Source organism: Chiloscyllium plagiosum, chromosome 1 (assembly GCF_004010195.1).
Source record: "Chiloscyllium plagiosum isolate BGI_BamShark_2017 chromosome 1, ASM401019v2, whole genome shotgun sequence".
Lineage (NCBI taxonomy): Eukaryota > Metazoa > Chordata > Chondrichthyes > Orectolobiformes > Hemiscylliidae > Chiloscyllium > Chiloscyllium plagiosum.
In genome coordinates, this window is record NC_057710.1 from 52,446,149 (window position 1) to 52,458,309 (window position 12,161).

The following is a 12,161-nucleotide window of genomic DNA, read 5'->3' on the forward strand; positions in this document are numbered from 1 at the left end:
GCAACATTTAGGAGGCATTTGGATGGGTATACGAATAGGAAGGGTTCAGAGGGATATGGGCCGGGTGCTGGCAGGTGGGACTAGATTGGGTTGGGATGTCTGGTCGGCATGGACGGGTTGGACCGAAGAGTCTGTTTTCATGCTGTACATCTCTATGACTCTATGACAGGAGGGGCAACCTTTTTAAGCAGAGTGTGGTTGGTAAATGGAATGAACTACTAGAGGAAGTAGTGAGTGCAAGTCCAGTTCCATTTAAAAGACATTTATATGAGTATATGAATAGGAAAACTTTGGAGAGATATGGGTCAAATGCAGGCAAGTGGGACTATTTAATATGGGAATATGGTCGGCGGGGACTAGTTGGACCAAAGGGTCTTTTTCAAAGCTGTATGATTCTATGAGTCTGTGCAGGAGTATGGAGTCTCAGTAGCTGTGTTTCCTATGACAAAAGAAAATCTGTGTTATCAGTTGCATCAATTTGACATTTTCCTTTTTCATATGAGTGAGAAAGGTAAATGGTTGCTGACAGCTTGCTTTCAAGCCTGAATGATAAAAGAAAAACAGCATCGTACCACATCTGGACAGCTTGCTGAGAGCTAATGAGCCTGAAGCAATTCAAATTCTGGCTACAGTAGTGTGACCACATTTCTGCGCTAATTCGAAAAAGAAGGGAGTAATGACTGTACACCTTATACCCGATTTGACAGCTACGCCAAGTGACGTCAATATATTATAGAGGTTTTGAAGAATGTGCGAGTAAAAATCATATATATAAAATATATACATATATCATTTAAGCATTCAGATGAGATTTAACAAAACGGTTCAATTAAGCTGTCAAGATGGTGCAGCTGATGCAGGATTGCAACAGAGCTCACTGCTAACCACTTGCCAAAAGGATTAATGACAGGGCTTGAAACTGCAGGCTGTGGCACTGCAGAGGCTGACAGACTGGCAGCTGAAATTAGCAGTGACTACAGGTACTCGTAAAACGCTAAGAATTAAATTATGGAGAAAAAATGTGTGACTGGAAACTGTAAGTGATTATTATTAAGACTGTTGGTAAAAAAATTGATGCAAATGTTTCAAGGCAAATGTGCTGTCACACTCAAGTGTTCCTATTCATTCACACTAACATATGGGATAAATTACAGCTGTTTCCTTACTATTTATACACTTTCATGCCTATTTCATTAAATATTAAAGCATATAAAGCTAAGAAATATATTTATTGCCAAAACCAGATTTATTATTTATTTATAAAACTGCAAATTCAAACTGCATAATGTGGTTCATATTGACCATGCTCAAACCCTCACCTAAACTGTCAACATTAAATATATAAGGTCTGTTTAAATTGATGGTTCTCCTACAAAATATTAGCCTGACGTTTTTCTCATGATGCTTATAAAAATCCAGCAAATGGTCATCTCATCCATCAAATCAATAAATTTTAAAAGTTGATGTTTTAACTTTCCTATTTTTTTAATCTCTTGTGGAAGCCAGCTAATTGCTGCTTTTGATATAGAGCATTATAAATAAGGTTCAACAAACATAGTTGTAGAGAATGTGGAACAATTCTATATGAGGGACACTGGACAATTGCTTAACATTTCTCAGACCATCTCACATCTTATTACAATCTGAGTGCAAACATCCTTGCGTAGAGGGAGGAAATTATCCAAAGGAGACAAATTCAGTCAGTGAATTGCTCATTTGCATCCAGCTAACTTACACAGCAGAATGCTTGGGTAGTTATCCATCTGTCTGAAACCAGACCGGAGAACACCTCCTACCTCTTCCATGACTGTATTCAGCCAAGTGTGTCCCTGCCCCCTTCCTCCTACATCCTCAGGCTCAGCGTCAGGTAATCCTGTGCAGGCCCTCACTATCGCTGATGTAATGCCCTTCTTTATATTTCATGTGGATCCTAGTAAATTACTTATTTTTGCTTCCTTATTCCCTGTCAAATTCCCAAAGGGCCACTCTTTTTTCCACTGATGTTTGACAATTAATGCTTTATTTTGAGACATATCACTGCTGCTCAGTTAATTAGTAACATAACAGAAGTGAATAAATTGCTTTCAAAGAATACATTCTTTCAGACAATCCTTTATACATCTGAAACTCCAGATAATTATTTACGGATTGCAGGTTCAGTGGAGAGAGATACTGAAGGAACCGTAAGATTACCCGTTATGAGTAAGAAAGAGTAATTAGCAGTATACTACTGTGAGTTCTGTGAGAATGAAATAAAGGAAGACATGCGTTTATGTAGCAGCAGCTTTTATGATAGCTGAATGCCCCAAAACACATTACAGCCAAGAAAGTATTTTTGAAGTCTGATCACTATTGTAATGCAGAATACATGGCAAACAATTTACACTCAGCAAGTTCCCACAAGAAAGCATTGTGAAAATAACCAGATAACCTAGTTTTGTGAAGTTGTTTGACAGATAAATGTCAGACTGTATGCCAGGAATAATCTCCCTGTTTTCTCCAAAGTAGTGTAGTATGATCTGTTATGTGCATATGAAAGGACAGATAGCCTTTCAGTGTACGGGCTCATCCAAAATAAAAGCACTTTCAACAATTCAACAAGCCCTGCCACCGGAAAGTCAGCATACATTATTGCGCTCAACTCTGATTACAATTTACAATTTTTTGACTTGAAGGTGAGAGGTCTGCACTTGAACCACAGTCCATGCACATCACAATTAGCATCCTGGATACACACAGGTGTTAATGAACAGGAAATTTAAAGATCACAAAAAGACCCCAATAGCCAGAGAAGTCTACAATTTTTCTTGTAATTATGTGGCTCACTACACACTTTGGAAAATCATGCAAGTAACTATTTTCTCATTGCAGGCCATGTGACTCTGACTTTTTGTTCTATGTGCAGTTGAGATAGTTCCATGTCAGTCAAACTCCATCTTCATCCTTCCTCATTTTCCGAAAAGTGCATTGTTACCTTCTAGAATTTCGGATAGTTGGTGTATTGGCAAAGCTATAAGCACTTGCTTTCTCAATATGGTCTCTGCTGGCTATAGTCATCCCATAGCCAGAAGTGTAGCTCTAAGGTAGAACATGATGATTCAAAGATCCTGGCTTGTTGTTCTGAATTTCAGAAGGAGTGATTTAACAATGTGAATGACTCACTCAGTGGAACCATTTGATCTGGTGTAATGTTTGAGGGCATCACATGGTTCATGCCTCATTTGGCACACTTATCACTGAAAGCTCTGCCTCTATACTGCATTCTCAGGAGTGATTTCTTCAGGTGGTACAGAACAGACTGACTATTGCACTCAATGTGTCTTGCATGAACACACCTAAAGTGTTCTTTACCTGCCTGACAATTAGAAATTTGAAGAAATACTTTTTAACTACGATGAAGTTTTTGCCATTCATGGCAAAAGACCAGACCTTCTCTATATTGGCTAGTGGCTCTGACATCTCTCACATATCCTCACTAACGTTTCTGTGTTGTCATTAATCCCTAGCCAATAAACCACATTGTGATAGTCATCTTGTTGGCTTTATGTCCTTATTTCCTTATGTTCTTGATAAAATTGTGACAATATGTCCTGGAGGAGAGCTTTGGGCACAAGTGCTTCTTTTCCTTTGAAGATAACGCCTCTCAAAATATTGAAGACACCTTTGTAAAACCAAAAGCATCTGAGATTGTCTGGCACCACTTTATTGTGTCAGGCCACCCATCAATGATAATGTTTCACAGTATCTTCAGTGTGGATTGTTAGCTGTTTCCATATTGAAGTTTGTTAGACTTCCATCAACCAAAATGCAATAATTTGATATTGAGCACATTTTTCACCTCAATGTTTATACTGTCGACTTGTAATCACAACAGAACATGTGCAACCTTGTTCAGGTTTGGTTATTTGCTCAGTGTATCTGAGTAGAAAGTGAGGTCTGCAGATGCTGGAGATCAGAGCCTTTCCTCATTCCTGAAGAAGGGCTAATGCCCGAAACGTCGATTCTCCTGTTCCCTAGATGCTGCCTGACCTGCTGCGCTTTTCCAGTGTATCTGAGTGCCAGGTTTGTAGCAGATGCAAAGTCATATCAGTGTACTTTTACCAGTGGCTCTGTGGTGCCCGTGTCAACAGTTTTGCAGCAAGTTATTTCTAATGCTTTGTAATCAGTTTCCATGGTGAATTACTTAGCAAACAGGTACATACAGAATCTCATTATACCAGGAAATTGGATGTGGTAGACCATTGAATCCAAATGCAGTTGATTTACCATCTTGCATGATGCATGTTCCAAACCTGTTCTTTGAAGCTAGACTTCCAGGATTGTCTTCCTCCTAGTTGTAGCACTGAAGGGTGCAGTTTTTTTGTGGACAACACTCATTTGAGACACTCAGTTCAAACATATTGTATGTCTTTCTTCAGAAGCTTTCTTAACGATGATGCTTTGTCAGAAAAGTTCAGATTGCATGGTGCCAAAGACATTGAAAATTCCAAGCCTTACCTGTTTGTCTTCTTTGTCTCGCAGATTGGACATTTGCCCTATATTTTTAACATTATCTGAGTCAAGACTGATTCCACACCCTGAATATACAGCACAACAATATTTGATCTGACTTACATTCAGCTGGTACATCCTGCTGTTGAAAACAAGTTCTTCAGAGTGAGTCACTGTCATGAGTGATGAAAGTTCTGATCATGATCTTCTTTAGTTTTGCCATTACCACAAATCATCAGCAACACATACATGCCCAGGCACATTTCTGTCCAAAGATGTGGAGATGTTTCCCGGCTGATGGATAACCTGGAAGGAAGTCTCCAGAAACGGGATTCAGAAGGAAGGCACTTTCTGAGGTTCTTTGGCCAAGTGTACTGACCAATATCCACAGTTGGCATCCAGCTTAGAGAGAATCTATTTCCTTAGAATGTAGGATCCAATTCCTCTTGTCTTTGAAGTTTGTGTGTGGGCATTTCTTCAGGCAGAGGTTTAGACATCTTGGGCAGCCTGATTAAATACAGGAGGTAATCTAAAACAGCCTGTGGTGGCAATCTACACAGAGGGTGATACTATCATGTTTATGTCATTCAGCTCATGCAAACATTTCCCTCTTGCGTGCATTTTATGAAAGGGCCAATTGACAGAATTGTACCTTCTCTGAGGCGCAATACGGTATTGCCTTTGAAACTTCATGAAGTGTTAAACGTCTCTGGACCAGCCTAGTGCAAGCATTCTCAGACTCTTATAGGATAGAATCTCTACAGTATGGAAGCAGGCTGTGTGGCCGATACCAACCGTCCATCAGACCCACCCTAACCATGTATTGCCCATGGCTAATCCAGCTTGCACATCATGGACAATTTAGCATAGCCAATCCGCCTAACCGAAGCATCATTAGACTGTGGGAGGAAACCAACACAAACACAAGGAGAATGTGCAAATGCCATACTCAGATAGTCACCTGAGGTTGGAATTGAACCCAGGTCTGCGATGTTATGAGGCAGCAGTGCTAACCACTGTGCCACTGTGCCATCCATTCTGTCATCATGAGTATTTTGAAATTCTCATGGCTTTTCACGATGTTGAGAGCTGTACATGATGATAGTTCTGCCTCTACTGGTCCGCGTGAGTCTACCAGATAAAATTGTTGTGGTTTCCATGTTGAATTACTATAGCTGCGTTCTGTTGTAACTGTGTCAATACAAGGAAATGGTGACCCATTATGTGCAGTTTATTTAGCGTTGTTGATTGTATCATTATGTTTCAATGATCCTGGTACATGCACTTCAGCATTCAGGCTGGAGAATATTTGCACTGACTCCTGTGTCAATCTTGGTTTGAAAGAATGTTTGCCAGTTTTCTTTAGGAAAATGATGTTGATTGTGGCAGAAGCTTCCACATTTTGACTTAGTCCACACAATGTGTTACATTCACATTGTGGAAAGGTCGTTCATCCTGTAATTGAAAGTTATCCCACTCTGGGTCTTGACTCGGGGCTGATTTGCTCTGATCCTCATGTACCAGCATGTGTTCTTGCAGAACACTCTTTGGTTCTGTCTTTTCTTTGGTGGTTATCCTGTTGTAGCCTCTGGCTGCATCTTTGGAGCAGATTTCTTGAATGGGTGCACCCAGTGTCCATTCATACCTCACACTTTATACAACACTTGAAATGAAAGACAGCTTCATGTGAATGCGATAGATCACACTGCTGCACAGCTTTCTTTCTTATTCAGCCCTGGCTGCAGTTTGCTGCATCTAATGCTTATAGATGTTACTGTCCAGTTACAGTGGCTTCATATTTACTGTCATGTGCTAGCAGTGAATCAATGCTGTGACCTTTCTTTTTCTTCTGAGGCAACTTGCTGAAATGTTTTAATAAGTGCTGAGGCAATCACTAACTTGACTACCTGCTCCCACAGTTCAACCACTGAAAAGTCACATTTATTATGCTTGTTATGGCATCTACTGACAAACTGAGTTATTGATCCTTGTGGCTTTCGCCTGTAGGACATCAATTCTTAGCAATGAATTCTAAAGTTGATTCTCACATGCAGCACATCTTCTAGGACTTTCTGAATCAATGTTGGATTTTTCTGGTCCTCTTCAAAGAAGGCTAAGGTATTGACTCTGTGTAACCCCTTGTTACCAAATGTTGTTAAGATTTTCACAGCTTGCCCAATTGGTGTTGCAACCACTTAGTCTATGAACAACAACTGTTTAAAAAGTGTGATTTCAAACAATAGATCAATGTCTCTCTTTTTCATGCTGGGGAATTTGATATCCATCATTCCATGCTGTCAGTATGTCAATTTCCTTTCGTACCGCCAGCAATTTTTCGGACTTGTTCTCTTGGCTGGTTTTAAACTCAGCCCACTTTGCTTTCTTGTTGGCCTCAGGCCTGGTTCAGACAAGAAAAATATGAAATCTGCATTAGAATCTCCTAATGCATATGGTAAATTGTATTCTCACCCACTAGTCATGGAGTATTTTTAACAGGCACTTCTCTATCATGAGGAGAACAGAATGCCTGATAGTGAGGAACTATATTCATTGCTTCACCTCCATCTCTGGGTGGACACTGGCAAAATGAGTTTGAGAGCTGGCCTTCCAAAGGGTTGGAGAGCTGCGTGGATTCCAAATCACCACCGAACCATAATTAACTCACAATGAGCTCAAGGATAATATGCATCAACTGGCTCAGTAACAAACTGAATTGGTGATGGCCAGGAATTCCTTATCAATTGGAATAATGGGGAGATTTCCCTCTGCCAGGAATGTATGACTGTACTGTGCCTTTAAGAGAGATGTGTTATATCCTCTTTCTCTTGCAGAGTGGTGTTTCTGCAGTGGTGATGGGATGTCTCGTTCAAACAAGCAGTTGGTAAACAGCTTGGAGATATCCCTTGGTAGGTATTTTTTTAAATTGAAACAAAAGCAGCATGAGTGGGTGTGGTCTGGGCTTACACAGAGCCAGGAAGGTTTTTTTTTGGCTTTACTTCCAATTAGTGAAAAGGTTTCTGCTGCTGCTGAGCTAAATATTTATATTCTCTGCTGCTAAAGTCTCAGACAAGAGATTTCCTCTTTGAAATAAAAAGAAGTGGACTATTTCTTTCAGAATTTTGCTCTGTGGAACTGGAGAGAGACAGCACGTGAGAGCTTTAACTGTTCTGTTACATTGCCTTATCAAGGGTGTGTTTGTGGGATGCAGCCGATAAGGCAATAACTGATGCTTAGCAGTTAAGCAGTGTGCTTTGATTAAAGCCTAGTGGGGATCTCATCTGGAACACAGAACCTTACACTTGCCTTTAAGTAAATATAAATGGTCTGGACTATCTCCTTACTAGATTTCGGTGGAGGGGGTGGCTGCTCTGGTCCATAATAAGTTTTACAGATAGCATTTTCCATAGTTAACATCTATCATGGTCCTGCTGAACTGCACAATTGCTTCAAGAAGCCCTCCTGGATACACAAAACTAATTCTGTCACATTTAAGTCCCTGGCACTAAGGATGTATCAGTCAATATTTGGGAAGTTAAAATCACCATGTACAATAACCCTGTTGTTTCCTTGATCTGCCGACATATTTGATCCTCTATCTGCCTCTAGTTACTGGGAGGCCTAAAGTACAATCACCTCATAGTGACTGTACCTTCATTATTCCGGGGCTCTACCCATATGGCATCTCTTAGTGCAGCTGTGACATTCTCCATATCAGTAACACAACTTCCCGCCACTTTCATATCCCTCTCTATCATGCCTGAAACATCTAAACCCTGGAACGTTGAGCTGTTAGTCCTGCCCTTTTCATAACCAAGTTTCTGAAATGGCTACAACATTGTAGTTCCATGTATTAATCCAGGCTCTAAACACATATACCTTTCTTTCTACACTTCTTGCATTAAAATAAATACACTTCAGACCACTAATCCCCCAACCCTTACTTGCCTGTTCTTCCAATTAGACTCACCTGATGTAACCTCTATCTTCTCAATCATTCCTCATTGCACTTGTTCCCACCCCCTGCCACATTAGTTTAAACCCTCCCGAATGGCACTGGCAAACCACCCTGCCAGGATATCAGTGGCCTCTAGTTTACATACAACCTGTCCTCTAGTCCCTTCTGCCCTAGAAGAGATCGCAATTGCTTGATATCTGAAGGACTCCCTCCTATACCAGCTCTTTAGCCATGCATTCAATTATATTATCATCCTATTGATGGACTCACTATTATGTGGCACTGGAGTAAACCTGAGATTACAACCCTAGACATCCTGCGTTTCAACTGCCTCCCTACTTCCTGAACTCCCTTTGTTGGACCTTTTCTCTTTCTGCCTATATAGTTAGTACCAAAATTGATCATGATCTCTGGCTGATCACCATCCCTTTTCAGAATGTCCTATGTCCACTCAGAAATATCCTTGAAGGATATCCAGGAAGGCAACAGACCATCCTGGAGTCTCACTTGCAGTCACCAAAACACTCTTGTGTGCCCCTGACTATACAGTCTCCAATCACTATTGCTGGTCTACACTTCGATCTTCCCTGCTGTATAACTGAGCCAGTTATGGTGTCACTGATCCTACTGCTGCTGTGGCTTTTCCCTGAGAGACCACAACAACATCTGAAATGATATACTTATTTGAGAGAGGAATAACCACAGGGGACTCCTGACCTGCCTGCCTGCCCCTCCTGGCTGATCCTTTGTAATGACCACATCACTGAAACTTCTTTCACAAAAGAATTCTGCCTCGTGTAAGTTCCTTACTGAGTCCAGTTGCTGCTCCAATGGATCCATGCAATCTGAGAGAAGCTGCAGTTGGACACATTTCCTGTAGACATTGTTGTCAGGGTCATTTGACCTCTCCCTGATCTCCCACCTCTCACAGGAGGAGCATAACACTTCACCGCATTATGAACCCTCTAGCAACTGAGAACAAAAAGAAAGACATTATCTTGCTATGCCTTAATGCTGCTCACCCTTCTCTGCAAAACCAGACGCTCACCAAAGCTTACACTTTGACCTCAACAGCAGCATTGTGGCCTCACAGTCCCTCCCCAAAATGACCGCACCCAAAATGACCATTTCTCCCTTTGAGCACCGTGTCCTCTGCAATGCTTTCTCAGTCGTGGTGACTGAGCCGACTTCTCCCAGAATCAACCTCAATTACTTCTCGCCACCATCCTCTGCTCTGGGCCATACAGTGAATGTAGCAGGTTGCTTGAATTTAGCAAGGTCTCATAATTGTTAATTGTGATTAACGTCTGGTTCATCTACAATAGTGGACTTGATTGACAGATGATATTTTCCTGAATTAACAGAAGAAGCAGTCAGAATATTATGCATAGGTGGGTACTGTGAGGAGGGAGGGATTGTGGAGGTTAGAAGTAAGTGCAGGAGATTGGCTTTCTGTGACCATACCTCTGCCCTATGTGCTGCCCTTTCCTGGGTCATGGATTATTGCAGATTGAGAGACCACAGAAGTGACAGCCTGCCCATATCAGTGAACCAGACAGGCAGGCCGATTCTTCCTCTCATTCCCCCCACCCCCCACCCCACCCCCACCCCCCGAAGTTGAAATAAACCCAAAAGCAGACCTTTATTTACCTCTCATTGGCCTCAATTAGCAGCACAGCAGGAGTGTGTTGGGCCTTCCCATCTAGAACTTAAATTAAGCAGAGATGAAATTTTAGTGCGGTTCTGATCCCCTCTCTTCTGATTTAATTAACTACACATCTCTTCTCTGGCCTTTTGCTTCCAGGTCAGGAAGATCTGTCCCTTGCTTTTCACTGAGCAGAGTTACATTTTTGTCCAAAGCTCTGCAAAATTCTTTCCAATTCACATTGAGTAATCAAGTATAATAGCACAATAGCACACACATCTTCACAACCCATTTACAATCATTTGCTCAGGGTAACAGCTTGGCTTCAGACTTTCAGGTCAGAGAGTTGTGGGTTCTAACTCCTCTCCAAATCTTGATTGCATAATCCAAGCAATTACTTCAATTTGTTGCACGTCAAGCACTTCAGTATCAGAAATGTCACCTTGCAGATAATATATCAAATTAAGGCTCCGTCTGCTTGTTCTATTAATTCAGCAAGATGGAAAATATCATCCATCAATCAAGTCTACTGTTGTAAATGAACAAGAAGTTAATCACAATTACTATTGTGAGATCTTGCAAAATTAAAGCAACCCTGTTACGTTCACTTTATCATAATAGATTACAGGGAGGACGATGGCCTAGTGGTATTATCACTCACTTAATAATCCAGAGACCTGGGTAATATTCTGCTCACCCGGGTTTGAATCCTGCCACAGCAGATGGTGGCATTTGAATTCAACAAATGTCTGGAAGAGGAGTCTAATGATGACCATGTCAAATTATTGGTTAAAATCCATCTGGTTCACTAATGTCCTTTAGGGAAGGAAATTGCCATCCTTACTCGGTCTGGCCTATGTGTGACTCCAATGTGTGATTCCAATGCTGTGGTTGACACTGAACTACCCACTGGGCAAATAGGAATGGGTAACAAACATTGGCCTGGTCAGGGATGCCCACATCCTGTGAATGAATAAAAAAATTTTAAAAGTCAGTCCATGAATAAAAAGATACCCATTTGATCTCTTGGTGCAGTATCTTACTGATATATAGATGCATGTATCTTATTTCTCTTCTTCTGGATGAGACCAAACACCATCAAAACATGTCAAGGAGCTAACCTAGACCCTAACTTTTGCTTCTTTTAAAGGCAAATGCAATGTGCTGCATTCTGTATGCAATTCGATTGGTCAAATATCAGGCGTGAACCAGATCACACTTTATGCATACATTATTGTCAAAATGCAGACAGAATAAAAATAAATGAATTGGCTTAACTGTAGCTATCAAAATATTTAACAAAATGATAAACTACTCATGAACTGTTCCAATATAGTAACATCCCATAGACACACTCTTGACAAAGGCAAAGTCAGTAACCTAGATTGTCTACATGCAAGGTTTTAGCCATAGCAAAGAGACAGAGACGCGTAGCAGATTTCACAACTCCAACAGCTATTGAAAGCTAAACTGAAATCCTGGAGTTTGATCCATCCATGCTTCTATTGTTCCAACGTTTACAAAAGACCTCAATGGAGGAGAAAGTGAGGTCTGCAGATGCTGGAGATCAAAGTTGAAACTTTATTGCTGGAACAGCACAGCAGGTCAGGCAGCATCCAGGGAACAGGAGATTCGACGTTTCGGGCACAGGCCCTTCTTCAGGAATGAGCAGAGAGTGTTCAGCAGGAGAAGATAAAAGGTAGGGAGGAGGGACTTGGAGGAGGGGCGTTGGAAATGTGATAGGTGGAAAGAGGTCAAGGTGAGGGTGATAGGTCGGAGTAGGATGGAGGCGGAGAGGTCAACAAGAAGACTGCAGGTCAGGAAGGCGACGTGGTCGACGGTGCCCTCCACCGCATCTCCTCCACTTCCAACTCCCCTCCTCCAAGTCCCTCCTCCCTACCTTTTATCTTCTCCTGCTGAACACTCTCTGCTCATTCCTGAAGAAGGGCATGTGCCCGAAACGTCGAATCTTCTGTCCCCTAGATGCTGCCTGACCTGCTGTGCAGTTCCAGCAATAAAGTTTCAACCAGTTACTACAGCTAACAGGTTCGTGATGCCAACATTGTTGGC

The 12,161-nt window shown here is 41.5% G+C and overlaps 1 long non-coding RNA gene across 1 annotated transcript in view; it reads left to right on the top strand.

The window, feature by feature from the left end:
- Positions 1-907: 907 nt before the first annotated feature.
- LOC122555379 overlaps positions 908-12,161 on the top strand; it is a 16,579-nt gene continuing 5,325 nt past the window's right edge. Inside the window, exons 1-2 of the long non-coding RNA XR_006313254.1 lie at positions 908-980; positions 7,323-7,397. This is a non-coding gene — a long non-coding RNA (uncharacterized LOC122555379). The remainder of the gene's footprint in view (positions 981-7,322; positions 7,398-12,161) is intronic.